This window comes from Anas platyrhynchos, chromosome 4 (assembly GCF_047663525.1).
Source record: "Anas platyrhynchos isolate ZD024472 breed Pekin duck chromosome 4, IASCAAS_PekinDuck_T2T, whole genome shotgun sequence".
NCBI lineage: Eukaryota > Metazoa > Chordata > Aves > Anseriformes > Anatidae > Anas > Anas platyrhynchos.
In genome coordinates this window covers 66,246,471-66,262,126 of record NC_092590.1, presented here as the reverse complement: position 1 = coordinate 66,262,126, position 15,656 = coordinate 66,246,471, and the positions used below count along the sequence as shown (strand labels likewise).

The following is a 15,656-nucleotide window of genomic DNA, read 5'->3' as shown; positions in this document are numbered from 1 at the left end:
AAAAAGTTTGCAAGGCTTAATAAAGTTTAGAAGGCTTTCACAGTACTTCTAGAAAAAAAAAAAAAAATACAGGAAATATGATGTGCTGATTGAGAGTAGTTTTTGTCCACAATACCAAGGATTCTTTAAGTTAAAACAAACAAACAAACAAAAAAACCCTCTACTGTATATTGCTATGATTAAAATTCTGTCATCCTTTTGGGACTTAATTTGGATTAATCTTTCAACCTTTTTAAAGTCTCACATAGTGCATGCTTTTTCAGTTCAGTTTTCTTTCAAGTAACACTTCAGAAAATGTTATTTTGAAAAAGCTATGAATGAGACTAAACTTCTGAACTTACCGTTCACAATAATTAAGACCTTGACAGAATAATAAGGCATTTATTTTCACTACATAAAACACTGACCTTCCTTTATTTCCTCTATGAAAGATTTTATATTTACTTTTTATTATGCTAACTCATAAAAAAATTAAGGTAAAGCAATCAGAAATATACTTCTACACTTCTATACATTCTACAAGGAAATTTGAGCATTTCTGAACTTGTAATTGAATCAAATTCATACATTTGTGATAAAACTGCTGTTTTGCCCTTTAGATAAGGGGCAAAAATTTCATTTTGATAGGAAAGTTAAGAAATTTATTTCATTTTTAACAGTGTGCATATTACAGAAACAGCAACAACAAACATTGATAAATCACTGAGTTTAGTGGAAATGTTTCCATCCATTTGGAATGGGTTCTACTTGCTTTTCTCTTAATTAACATTATCCATATTCAGATTCTTCATCCCTATACAGAAAAGAAATATCAGGACTAAACTGAGTTTAAAAAGATACATAAAAGAGCTACACTTGTTGGTCTGAAAGTATAAAGTACACATTGATGAAGATCAAGCAGAATTAGACCCTATAAAAAGAATTAAAGGAAGCAGAGAAAAGTAGGGTACCCTAACCTTTTTAAGGATTACTAGAACCTGAACAAACAGGGACAATGTTCAGAAAATTAATAAGGTGAAGAGAAAAGACATTTTAGGCATCATTTAGAAAACACTGTAACATTTTGCCTCAGCTGTCAGTAAGGACAATAACACAGACATTACTGAGAGAAATGAAAACAACACGTTTTATCTCAGGAAAAAATGAGAAAAGCAATAAATATTTTAATTACAGAGGACTTGACTCATCACCTGCTTAGAACTTGTACAAATAACTTGTCAAGATTGTAAGATTTTAAACTGTCACGTTGTGAATATTTGCTTAGGCTGGAGCATGAAAAACCCAGCTTTGATCTATTTACAAAAGACAGCTAAATAGCAGAGCAAGTTTGACATCCACAGACTCATTCAAAGTTTGATATAATAAAGTGCAAAGCTGTAGAAACACATGGTGGGAAAAAAAAAAATAGATAAAAAACATGACACAGGTTTATCAATTAGACAAGATTAACTGTTATCAGAATACAGTAAAGCAAATGTTATTGTCAGAAAATTACTAATTAAAAAGTAGAAAATTAAACATATTGTAACAATTAAAACGTGGAAAATAAACTGGCATGGGGAAAGTAATGATGGTTACTGCTGACAGGTGAACTAATGAACTATATGGACTTTAATGACCTATTTAAGCTCTGGCTACATTTAAAATTTTTGTTGATTAGGAAGATTTTATTGATAAAATTTGAAGACACTTTCCACACAGGAAAGGCTAAGAATATACATATACATATACATATAAAATTTAAAAAGATGTTGTCAGGGTCATACAACAGAGGTGAGAAGAAGTGCTGTACTGGCCCACACATGGATACTCATTTTTGGAAAAAAATGATTAGGCCAATTAAGTCTACCAGACAAGATGTATAATAAGAGCAAAAAGACTGAGTTAGGAAATACATGACTGCCACAGACTCTACTCTTTGTGTATATATACATATGTATATGTATATATATATACACACACACACACATATATATGTGTGCGTATTATGTGTGTGTGTATATATATACACATAATTTCTTGAAATCATACCTTTAAAAGAATAACAGCCATGCCACCTCATGGAAATATCAGGGGCTCATTTAGATTACTGCTTGAAACTTTTGGATTAAATTAAAACAATATGTTTAATATAGAAGCATAAATAGTCACTATCCGTTTTTCTCATTCAATGCACAGCATGAAATATGATTTCTCCATGAGAAGGTATACAATGTCCATTTACCAGTCACTATTCACAACTCCTCTGAATATTTATTCTAGAATTAATTCCTTTGGGAGTGGGGAATGGGTTATGATGGGTTTACAAAAACAGTTAACACTAGCATCAATAATGATTTTTTGCATAATACTTTTCTTATGAAAAATGACACATTTTCCCCATTTTGTATGTGGAGAACAGCACCTAATACAAGATGGATTCATCTGCTTTTTCATATTCCTAAAAGAATTGGGAACATGTTCACAACTTTATTTTGGCAAAATATAATCACACACATACACACACACGTACAAAGAATTACATCTACTGTAATTTCTAGATGCCCTGAAGCACCTTGCCTCACCTCCTTCTGCAGCCCTAGAATGATGCAGGTCTCTTGGGTTTTGTGTGTTACATCTGCCAGTCCCACGCGGACTTCTAAGGTGTGCTAGGGCATCAAAATGCTTCCGTATAGCGATATGTTCAAGTAATCGAATCTTATCCTCTTTAATAGAGACTCAGTATGAAAACTTCATATTATACCACAAATATTCTGTTTGTCACACAGAAAAATCACATCCCTGCTCCGAACGGGCTGAGTAGACTTACTTGCATGTGCAACACTGAAAATCTTGCACAAGTCTTGCATTTCTTTGTTCATCCATTACTGTTCCACAGAATATACTCCTGATGGTAAAGGACAACCTTACTGGCTTGGGGCCAAGGACTGAAAAAGCATCAAGGTGGAACTAATTTCTTAGCATTAAAATTGTCTTTTCTGCAAGTCAAGGGTATGATGAACATGAGGCAGTTAAGACCAGCTACTTGTGTAACGTGCAAGACAACTAACTGCCTTCCTCTTATTTTCCTGGTGCCACTCCAATCTCGTCTCTACAGCCTCCTCTGCCTGCAGAGGTAGCTAACTTCATCAATCAACACTTGCATCCCTGCTGCATACAACTTGTAACCCCCATTTGTCATAATAAGTTTTAATGACAGAGTTATGAATTGCTTACTTTCTTGTTTAAAACATAGGTAACCCAAATAGTACACATCTTTCCCCTCAATTCTGCACCCATGTGGATGTTTATTTCTATGTCACTACTATAGATATAGCTTGACAACACTACTACTCAAGTCTCAGCATCTTCCCAGGTATTATACACTATAGAAAGTTACCAGACTTATGGCTGTACAATCCTAATCTAAAATTCAAAGTAGTCAGTGGGAGGTTTTTGTTACAGATTGAATCACCTTTGGATCAGGACTTAGAACAGTCTTGAAAATGGTTGGTGTCCAAATTCTGTGAGCTTCTGTTCATTAAATTGCTTGTTAGATCATGTTGTACGTATTGAGACAGAAAATTAAGAGTTACCATAATGCTTGTTTGTTCAACTTTTTAATGGAGTCAACAATTGCTTTATTTTTTTTTATTTTTATTTTTTTTACCTAACATTTAAATGGCATAATTGCTGCCTACTTTGTTTATTCATTTCTGAAAAATAGCAATAGGAAATAGCAAGCTTTCAGATGGGATTATTTTCAGCAGTGAGCATAACTTGAGTATATTTAGAAAGAAACATAAAAAGTATATTGCAGCTACACAAAATTTCTGACAGACTTCATTGCAGAAAAGCATGTGGGATCGGGTTAACTTCCATAATACAGTATAATAATAATACATAATAATACAGTATAAAATAGTAAATTAAAGTAATTGGAGAGGATAACATTCAGTTGTTTGAGCATACTGTATGTATCGTTTTGATGCTGTAGTGTACCATAGATATCTGCATAGGACAGGCAGATGTGACACGCAAAACTCAAGAGACCTGTATCACTCTGGGGCTGCAGCAGGAGGTGAGGCAGGATGCTTCAGGGCATCTAGAAATTACAGCGTATGTCATTTTTTGTGTGCATGTGTGGTTGTATTTTGCCAAACTAAAGTTATAAATGTTAGAATAAGGTATATAAAAGTTAAGAAAAATATATAAATAATTTAAAACAAACAAACAGACAGGCAGCAATTGCTGTTTTAAGATCAACTGAAACAGCTGAACATTTTATCTTGACACATTTTTAAAAGCAATAATCTGGTTTAGATTAAAAACAAACAAACAAAAAAATCATTTTAATTTGACATTTATTTTAAATAATAATAAAAAAAACCTCAAAGGTGCAATACCAATCCAGTATATATCTCCTGATTTTATTTGTTGTCAATGGTTCCAAAAGCAAACTAAGAAATGCAAGTCTACAAAATACTACTCAACTCTAATGACTGCATGCTACCCTATGATGCTTGACCAATTTAACCACAGTATTAATATCCAATTTGTAAAGGACAAATTTACATATTAGGACATGAATTTGCAGTAATGGGTGATTTTATAAAGGACAATGGGAATTATAGCTGAAATTTTAATCATCCAGAACCTTCAAAAAGGTTTAAGTGGTCATTATCTTCCCAGACTGTGAAGCACACTGGGAAGGAAGCCACAGGTCAAGTCATTTCAGATTTATTCCTTAATAACAGATTTGTAAATATTATCAGATACCAGATAATATCAGATATTCAGGCACTAAGGAGACATCATCTAAATATTTGTCTATACCTATTCATAAACTAATGAAGTGGAGTCCAACTACTACCAGATAAGATGAGGTTCGTAAACGCTCTTTTTAGTAAGTCAACCACAATAGATGGAAAAAGGTTTGTGTTTGTTTAGTGTTTTTTGTTTGTTTGTTTGTTTTTGTTTGATAGTTTTTTGGTTCTAAATCTGACAAAAGCAAAAAGTCAAACCTTAAATATAAGTGGAAAACAATTACTTTGTGTTTAGTTCAATGTGCTATTATTTCGGTGGATCAAGAGAAAGCTGTCTGACAAACTATGAATAACTACCCTCAGCTTTCATGGTATTTTGAAATCTTTCTTTACTTCAAACCTGTTGAAGGCCTTCTTTCCAATAAGGCTTATCGACTGTTTTTTCATCTGATCTAGTTAAACAGAGTACACCTACATATAAACCTCATCATCTCAAGTGTTAGGTGGGCACTGTTTCAACTGTCTATGAGAAAATCCTCAAAGATGAGAAACTGTCATCCAAATGTTAGATGCGCTGGCATTGTCTGCTGTTCAGCAATAAGTCTAAAAATAAATAAATACATATATTTATTTTTTTCTTCTATAAACACACACAGACAAATCCTCTCCTGCAGGACATTCCCCTACCCAATGCAAAATTGGAACATTTGGATATTACACAATGCCAATCAGCCACGTGTTATTCCTAAAACTGCAGGAATTTAAGCCTCACAGCACAACTTTAATGGAATGAAACTCATTTGCATTTACAAAGACTCACAGCTGTTTTCCCATGCATTACTTAATGAGTTCTGTACAGAAAAAGAACAAATAAATACCTTTGTGTCTGTCTGGGGGAACCAATAAAATGTTGATTTATGATCCTTAGTAAATACATAACCTCAGCTGGTCCACAGTAGACATAAGCAAAATACCTCACTTAATGTCTCCATTATAAATATACCAACAATACCCACCACATCCTACCAACAGGGCTGGTGTAACAGAACAGACCTCCTCATCCCATGGTTATTATTGATCTTGTATTGAAAATTGTCCTGTGAATATGCAATAGCCCAAAGGGCCCTGGCAGCGTATCTGTATCCTTGTCAGTGTGACCAAGGCCATGCATTTCTATCCTGGTGACTACACAGCAAATTCCCTTCAACTATTGGGTAAGGCGACCTCCAAGCCCCTGTTCAGCAACTCATAGCTTGCAGTTAAGTGCAAATATTTTGATACAGGACATGGAAATTGCTTCAGCAATAGGTAACTCTGTGTCTTATGTGTTACTCTGAAAAGACGAAAGAAATTTCCCATTTCTTAAAAGAAGGGACTAAGAGAATACTTTAAAAAGGATTGTCATCTTAAAAATCTGTATCTCAAGTAATTCTTAATTGACATGTCTGGTACCAGTTTACAGAAGTGCAGACAGATTTACATTAAAGATACAAAAAATCAATCCAGGCTCAAAGCACCTGCTGAAATCTGTGATTATCTAAATAAGCACTGAAAGTTCTTTTTGTTTGTTTGTTTGTTCCTTAAGATTGTATTTAGAAATTTGTATCTTTGTACAGCTGCTTTTGTGAGCTACTATTCCTATTTAGGAAGTTCCATCCCCTTATGGATTTGAGCAGCCATTTACAAGTACCAATATGCTGTATCCTTAAGATACATTTTAAAACATTCTTCTGGGGAATGCTCTAGTCTTTAGGTCAGAGTTTTGCATTTTACTAGAAGAATATGAAGAGGCTTTGCTTGTCTGCTTCTAAGAAACTCTGTGCAAGCTCAGCTGTTCAGAGGAATGATAGGGACCAGGGTAGACTGGACTGACCTTTTGTAAATCTGTCTCAATGGCATTGCATTTACATAGGAATTTGAAAACTCCTCCTCAATATTTAATGAAGCTTACTCCAAACTTAGGCAACTCCTAAACAAAAAAATAATTGGGGGACCAGCACTGATGAACCTAGTTCCTAGTTTATTTTACCCATAGAATCACAGAATGGTTTGGGTTGGAAGGGACCTTTGAAGATCATATAGTTCCAACCCTCCTGCATGATGGACACCTTCCACTAGACCAGGTTCCTCAAAGCCCCATGCAATCTGGCCTTGAGCACCTCCAGGAATGGGGTATCCACAGCTTCTCTGAGCAACCTATTCCAGTGCCTCGTTGCCCTCATATTAAAGAATTTCTTCCTAATGTCTAACCTAATTCTACCTTCTTTTAGTTTAAAACCATTACCCTTTGTACTGTCATTATCTTCCTGACCAAAAAATTGGTTTCCATCCTTTTTATAAGCCACTTCAAGTACAGAAAGACCACAATGAGGTGTCCCCAGAGCCTTCCCTTCTCCAGGCTGAACCACCCCAGCTCTCTGACTCTCTTCATAGGAGAGAGCTGCTCCAACCCTCTGATCATCTTGGTGGCCCTCCTCTGGACTTGCTCTAACAGGTCAACATCCTTCTTTTGCTGGGAGCCCCAACCTGGATGCAGCACTTGAGTTCCTTCCTCATCTTCATCTCCCCTCACTGGTATCTCTACAGTACATCTATGTCTCTCTTGTACTGGGGAGCCCAGAACTGGACACAGTGCTCCAGGTTATGCCTCACCTATGCTGAGCAGAAGGAAAGGATCACCTCTCTTGACCTGCTGCCAACATTCCTCTTAATGCAGGTCAATCTGCCATTAGCCTTCTTTGTGACAATGTCACATTGCTGGCTCATGTTCAACTTGGTGCCCACCAGGTCCTTCTCTGCCAAGCTGCTCTCCAGCTGGGTGACCCCCAGCATGTACTGGTTGTTCCTTCCCAGGTGCAAGACTTTGCACTTCCCCTTGTTGAACTTTAGTGAAGTTCCTCTCTGTCCATTTCTCCAGCCTGTTCATGTCTCTCTGGATAGAAGGACAACCAATGGGCAATAACATCTATTACTCCCAGTTTTGTGTCATCAACAACCCTACTAAGGGTGCATTCCTCCTCATCATCCAGATCAATAATGAACATGTTAGTCAGGTTGATCCCTGGGGTACACTTAATGGCCTCCAGCTAGCCTGTGTTCTACTTTGTTGGAACCCCTCGCTACAAGAAAGAGAAAAGGAGGCTCAGGGGTGACCTTATTGCTCTTTATAAGTACATTAAAGGAGGCTGTAGAGAGGTGGGTGTTGGCCTGTTCTCCCATGTGCCTGGTGACAGGACGAGGGGGAATGGGCTAAAGTTACGCCAGGGGAGCTTTAGGTTAGATGTTAGGAAGAATTTCTTTACTGAAAGGGTTGTGAGGCACTGGAACGGGCTGCCCAGGGAGGTGGTGGAGTCACCATCCCTGGAAGTCTTCAAAAGACGTTTAGATGTAGAGCTTAGGGATATGGTTTAGTGGGGACTGTTAGTGTTAGGTTAGAGGTTGGACTCGATGATCTTGAGGTCTCTTCCAACCTAGAAATTCTGTGATTCTGTGATTCTGTGAAGAAGGACATTGAGGTGCTCAAGTGAGTCCAAAGAAGGGTGACGAAGCTGGTGAGGGGTCTGGAGAACAAGTCCTACGAGGAGTGGTTGAGGGAGCTGGGCTTGTTCAGCCTGGAGAAAAGAAGGCTCAGGGGTGACCTTATTGCTCTCTATAAATACATTAAAGGAGGCTGTAGTGAGGTGGGGGTTGGTCTACTCTCCCATGTGCCTGGTGACAGGACAAGGGGGAATGGGCTAAAGTTGTGTCAGGGGTGTTTTAAGTTGGATATTAGGAAGAACTTCTCTACCAAGAGGGTTGATAGGCATTGGAATGGGCTGCCCGGGGAAGTGGTGGAGTCACCATCCCTGGAGGTCTTTAAAAGATGTTTAGATGTAGAGCTTAGTGATATGGTTTAGTGGAGGAATTGTTAGTGTTAGATCAGAGGTTGGTGTCGATGATCTGGAGGTCTCTACCAATCTAGACAATTCTGTGATTCTGCTGTATTTCTGGAATATGACTAGACATAATGAAGGTGTTATACTTCTCTGTTCTAAACAGAGAGATATGTGTATTCATTACAAATATGACATTCTGGGAAATAGAGTGATTCTGGGAAACTAGTGTATGTCCTACTCTAATGGAAGCAACAAAACCTTGTTCTCGTATTATGTAAAGAGCATTTAGCTTTCATTTCCAAGATGCTTCACACAGTGGCAAGTGTTTGCCTGTGTAAGTTCTCCTCTATCTCTTTCTTCCACAAGAGCTCTTGGGTCTATATTCTGATATAAATTCTCAGTTATACCTTGAAAGATAAATACCTTTAGCCATAGTCACTCTCATGGTTCAAGGGGAAAATAGATTTATAGAATAAAAGAGGTCACAGAAAAATATGAGGAGGACTGATTGATTCTTATTTTGTATTATAATGCTAGTGAGTAAGATTCATTTAAAGAGCATCTCAGGCAGACATTTGGTCATTGGTGTCCCTCTACAGTCTGTGGGTCCCCAGAGCAATTCTGAATTGCTTTTTCTCAGTTGTAATATACAGACAGTTTTTAAGGAGTCCTTGGATGTCAGTCAAGAGTCTTGAGAAGGATCAGTTAAAAAGAAAAAGAGAAACAAGGAAGGAAAAAAAAAAAAAAAAAAAAAACCCAACACTAAAAATGAAGCTTTGACAAGTAAAGTCAAAGCTTAGTTTTTGGAACAGATTTCAACTAAACAGTCTATAAAACTGCCTATTTCATCACTGTCTATTTTAGTGCAAGTGAAGGAATACTTTTGAAAGAACTTAGTAAAGCATTGTGAAAGATTTCTATATAAACTTTCCTAAGTACACAACAATCTATCACTTCAAATATGCCATTTTCAAGAGTCTTTGTAAAGAAAATTATAGTTTGACAAGGAATCTGCAGAAGTTCTTAGAGTTCGATTTAAAAATAAATAAATAAATCACTATTCCATTTGAAAGAACTAATTTGAAAGGGGTTCATCACAGTTATATTTTCTTACTAGCCTTACTAGCATGAAGTACAGCTACAGTACAGATTAAGTTCATTAGTCCTTTACCAAATTTAGTTCTTTTTGCCATAAAAATTGATATTTACATCAACAACATTTTTTTTTTTCTGCTATTACAAAAAAAAGAGCTGTGGGAGGATTTTGCCTAGTATCATCATATGTTACAGACTTATTTCCAATTCCTTTTGTATAAACAGGTAATTGCTAGACAGCATTAAAGTTGTTCAAATTCCTCAAAAAGTAGAATATAAACTACAATTCATGTTTTTTCAATGACAAAAGACAACATCTAACTAATAAAGAGTTAGTAAATTGTAGCAATAGCAAATTCTGAATGTATTTAGAAGAGGCAGAGAAAAATCTAAAAAAAAATGCAGTGTATCACTTCAAGATGTATTCAGAAGAAAAGTCTTGGGTCTTCTCTCAGATACTTTTTTTTTCTTTCTTTTAAATCTGTTTACTCCACATGGGGTTACCCATAAGAGCCATCAAACCTTAAACAAGTCTTTTCTCTTCAGGAAGCCCTTCCTGCCTCTGATCACTGCTGCTCTGTCCTGTACCTGTACCTTGTATTGTTCTTGTTAAAATAGGGTGACTAAAACTACCTGTATCATTCAAGAGATGGACACATCATGAATTTTACCACACTTTCAGCAGTTTTTCCATTTGCAGCAATAGGTATTGTTCAGAAAGTGTTGCCCTAATAGGCCTTTGGAGATAAGCACAGCAAGACTTCTAGGATGACATGCTACTCACCATGAAACAGTGCAATCTAGCTAGACAAGTATGACATAAAAAGACTTGAAGTATAGAAAATAGGACTCCTGAAGTAAACAAAATCTATTTTTCCATTGGCCTACCCATGGCAGACAGACATTCTGGTCTGAACAGCAGCCAGAGCCAGGCAGCCACTAGGGGAAATTGCTGGAGAAACAACTATACCTTAGCAAAACATTACACACCACAGGAAATAGGGCTCTGAAAGGCAAAGTCTGAGGAAAAAATGGCAACATGCAGCAGTTTCAGTTTTACCTGTCCTGAATACACACACACTGAAATATTTTTACCCTTTCTCATATCTGTACAAAAATGGAAAAGATACCGAGGGTCAATGCATAAAAAATATGAAATGAGTAGCTACAGCAAATATATTCATAAACTGTATCTTTCATCATTAAAGGAAAGATTAAAGCCCACCTTCATTAAACAAGCTGAAGCAATAGACAAAAATCAGCTTGATAGTCTAAAACATTTTTAAAATGTTACCAAACTAAGAAAAACCTTTGGAGTGGGACACAAGCTTACATGCAGGAAGAAACAGATGAGTTACTTACAGAGAGATACCATTTGAGAATACCCAGAATACGCCAGAATTAAGGCCATGGAATATTCCCCTGAGATCGTAAAAGTAAATTTGAACTTTCAGAACTAAAGTTGACAATGCACTGGCAAAGGATCTGTAGGGAACAATCCGTCAGAAAAAATGCTCTGGCTTATTTAGTTGCAGAATCACATAAAGAAAGAGAAAGTGAAAACACCCGAAGGGCAGTGTTTTTATAAAGTGACAGGTCTGAAATACTTTTTCTTTATCATAAATATCTATTTTCTCCTTCAGTTAAATATGCAGAAAGCTGCACATGCTATACAACCAAAAATGCCCCAAATGAAATAATCTTGTAGCCAGCAGCAGTAATTCAGTGCCCACCTTATGGCAGATAACATGATTCAATCCCTGAGGGACAGAATCAAGTTGTCATCTACAGTTGCCAGGGCTTCCTGAAGAATAAATGGCTGTGGACTAGAGAAGGCTAGAACAAGATACTAGCAAATGAAAACAAACATGCTATTCACAGCGGTCAGGATTGTGGAGAGAAGCAGGTCACCAGCATATAAAGTAGCTGTGCTCTGTGTTCTGATCACCAGCCAGCTTTACCATAGCATAATTCCCCGACCCTCAACAGAAACATAGTAGATATGGATTCCCGTAGGTTAGGATGTGTCAGAATCAGAACCTTTAATGAAAAGAGTTGTTGGGATTTGGGTGAATGGGAGGGAATTAAGATAGGGGAAATAATATCAAAGCACAGCAGCAGAGGACCAGTGTCATGATTGCAGCTTTTCTGCTTTGGAATAATCACTCTTAGTAAACATTGCACACTAAAGGAACACATTCTTCAGACTCAGTACTCTAAAATTAGTACCTTTGGAGACAAATAGAATAAAAGCCTATATATTCAGAAACCAAAAGAATGGCTGTATTCAAGTTTTAGAATCATTATTATATTTCTTGCATCTGTTCTTTTATACTATAATTTAAAAATTGGATGTAGTAGTGTTTAGCAAGTTCTTGTCCATATGGTATGATGCAGAAAAAGATGTATTTCTAGAATATTTCAACCAAAACATTTCCAGAAGAATCAGGAAATAAGGAGTATTTAGATTTAAAAAAAAAAAAAAAGTGTAATTTCATCTCATCTGAGTTATCTCTGTAACTGTTTGCTTGGGTTTAAATTTAAAACCAGAATTGATATAGAGGAAGACACCTAGGATAAGAAGGAGATTACAGAGACTGTTTTACTAGAAGATATGATCTAACCTGAAACTAACCTTAAGGATATAAAACTATTAGAGAGTGTGCAAAGGAGGGCTACAAAGATGGTGAAGGGTCCAAAGGGGAAGACCTATGAGGAGTGGCTGATATCCCTTGGTTTGTTCAGCCCAACGCAGAGCAGGCTGAGGGGAGGCCTCATGGCGGTCTGCAGTTCCCTCACGAGGGGAGCGGGGAGCAGAGGAACAGGTGCTGAGCTCTGCTCTCTGGGGACAGCGACAGGACCCGAGGGCACAGCATGGAGCTGGGACAGGGGAGGGTCAGGCTGGGGGTTAGGGAAAGGTTCTACAGCCAGAGGGTGGTCGGGCACTGGAACAGGCTCCCCAGGGCAGTGGTCATGGCACAGAGCCTGCCACAGCTCAAGAAGTGTTTGGACAATGCTGTCAGACACAGGGTCTGATTTTGGGGTGGTCCTGCACAGAGCCAGGAGCTGGACTTGTTGATCCTTGTGGGTCACTTCCAACTCAGAATATTCTATAAACACAAAAATCACAAGTAATGTGATGAGGATAAAGTGAGCACACTTCAGTAGGTGGTGAAAAAGTCAGTGACAAAAAGACCAAAAGAAAATGAGGATAAATTGACAGAATTAGCCACAAAAAAGATAAAAGAATTAAATTAGATTCTCAACCATCAACACTTCCAGTAGAAAGCCTGGGAAGGCTGTAATGATAGGAAACAAGCAACCACCTTTAAGACAAACATTGGTAATTTTTCTGAAGGAGAAATTATGACATAATTAGTCTAGGAAGTAGGGAACTGGACTCTGAGATTGGGGGGGTGAGGAGGAGGAGCACTTGCTCTCCTACTCTTTCACTTCAGTGCTTCACATATTTTCTGCATGAGCTCTGAAACTGTCAGGTTTGCATTCATGCAGTGCAGTAACATAGCCAAAGAACTGAAACCTGACCACTGCCCCCCAGCATCAAATCTTGGTCTGTGCACACGCCTCCTGCTTCACCTGTGTGAGGCTTTATAAATAAAAGACTACTAAAAATCACTTTGGGGCTGCTTAACCTACTTGACACAAAAAGAAGTAAGCATGTTCTGAATTGCCTCAAGTAATACTCAGAGCTTCAGAGCTATTTTTAATCACATTTCCACATTTAAAGGAACACTGTTGCATTCGACAAATGAGGAAGCTACCAAACAGGTTGTTAATAAAGGCTTGTAAGGCTATGCCCCAAAGTCTATGTAAATGCTTTCCTTTTCTGTAGAAAGACTTCTACAGAACCACTGAAGGCAACAACCTCGTATAATCCAGATAAATGCATCAAGTTCCAATTTAAAAGTTAAATTTTCTGCTCAAGCTACTTCAGCCAGAAGTCTGTTCCAAACATCACTGCTGAATTTCAGCATGCAATTATTCACAGAGCATTTATAAACAGTTCTTCTTGTAGCAATACTGTCCTTCAGATTAAGCAGCTCTTCCCTCTTTAGTTCTTCCTTCTGCATTAACAAGGTGCAGTCAAATCTTTTCCCTTCCCTCTATTTCCTCAGCCAAGCAAGCAAAGTTCTTGTCATCTCCTCTTATAAAAAGCCATGCTTGCAGCTCTCCCCATGTCCCTTCCTGTTCCAGTCTCTTCCAGCACGATGCCCAACTTGGTCTTTGTTCCTCCTTTCTTCAAAAGTATCACAGCTTAAATACTATGATTAATAACCTTTCATTAGCTTAAGTTAGAAGTAATACATGACAGACCTCAGGAGAAAATTTTCATGAAATCATGACGGAAGATGAATATTTGCAACTTATTTACATTATCCACATTACCATTATTTACAACCAATTCTGAAAGAAAAAAAGTGACCAACCACAGAGCAACGAAAACTATTCCATGTGAGGCTTTAAGCCATGATAATTAAAATTTGGTCATTGCTAGACGGACTTATCAAAGCTGTTTTTTCCAAATACTAGTGCAATCAGTGGCACAGAATGCTGATCACTGGTGACAAGCTCCCACAGATTGGAGCTTGCCATTCAAATGTAGAATTATATCACAGAACATCATGTTACTTGGCTTAAGTTGTAATGGAAACTGCCTCAGAATTCTGAGGAAAGGAAGTGTTTGCTTTTCAGTTACAAGTGAAATCATTAAGAAGATACCATGATTGTGAAACCATCTCTGAAATATGGTGGCTGTGGATCTGGAATACTATCCTCACTTCAACTGCATCAAAGGTTTCTCCAACAGAAGAAAAAGGAGAACAAAATGGGTATTCTGGGAGCAATTTGATAAGCTTTCACATCATTATAGAAGCCACAACATTAATCAGTGAGAAGCTGACATCTAGAAGGTAGTCAGCAAATGTCTTGAATGTACTTTCAAACATGATCAAACACAGTAACTGAAATTTCACAGAATCACGGCAAGATGTTTGCTGAGAAGGGGAGGAGGAGAGTCTTGCAAGAACCAAAGAACTTAAAGAGGACACTATCTTTGATTCTTTCCAATTTCAACAGAAGTGAACTCCTCAGATGTACCCTCTGCAGCAATTTCCTCTGGCAACGGTTTGTTCCTTGTGTAAAACTCCCACTGATATCATGGGGAACACCACACAAAGGTATGGAAAAAAATCCTGGCTTGACTGAAACCAAAAGAAATCTTGATAAAGCTTTCAAAGAGGGCTAAGACTGCACTAGGGAATAACATTTCAAACAGCCTGAGGTTTTCCCTCGGTGCTAAATTTTATTAATGCATTAGAAGGAAAATACACCCACATACCCAACCGGAAAAATCAGGCCAACTCCAATAATTTCATTGGAACTATGCTAATTCACGCCAGCCAAAATTGTGCTCCTTTTACATACTGATATTACTCATCTTGAAAATGAATAATTCCACAGATAAAGTATATTTCTTCTTATATAAAGTAATGTCTAACTTTAATGGTGTAGTATTTACTAACAGAATACTAAAGCAGTTTGTAGAAGCAGAATTGTAATCTGCATGATTTGGGAGTGACAAAAATTAAGACAGAGGAAAGGGGAGAACAGAAACAAAAAGAGCAAGAGTGATATGAAACTAAGGAATAAGTATATCCTTTTCAAAATAACCCAGAGACCTGGCAGGAAAATAAGAATTTTCACATGACACCTCACCTTTAAAAGCATGTGCATGCTTAGAAAAAAAAAAAAATCTACTGTTTAAGAGATGACATATATTCTAAGCAGTTGAATCAGCTCCTTGACATTTAATACACTCTTTTGTAATGCACTAGCTTTCAAAGCAAGAGAAGGGACATTACAGAAGCCATGCAATGAAGTGAAAGCCATTTTAAGTTTTTACCTAAGATCTGCTGCCTTA

General features: G+C 37.3%; 1 protein-coding gene across 5 annotated transcripts in view; it reads right to left on the bottom strand.

The window, feature by feature from the left end:
* Positions 1-15,656, bottom strand: part of SLC2A9 (solute carrier family 2 member 9) — a 127,024-nt gene that overhangs the window by 65,763 nt on the left and 45,605 nt on the right. The gene's annotated exons all lie outside the window — the stretch shown is intronic.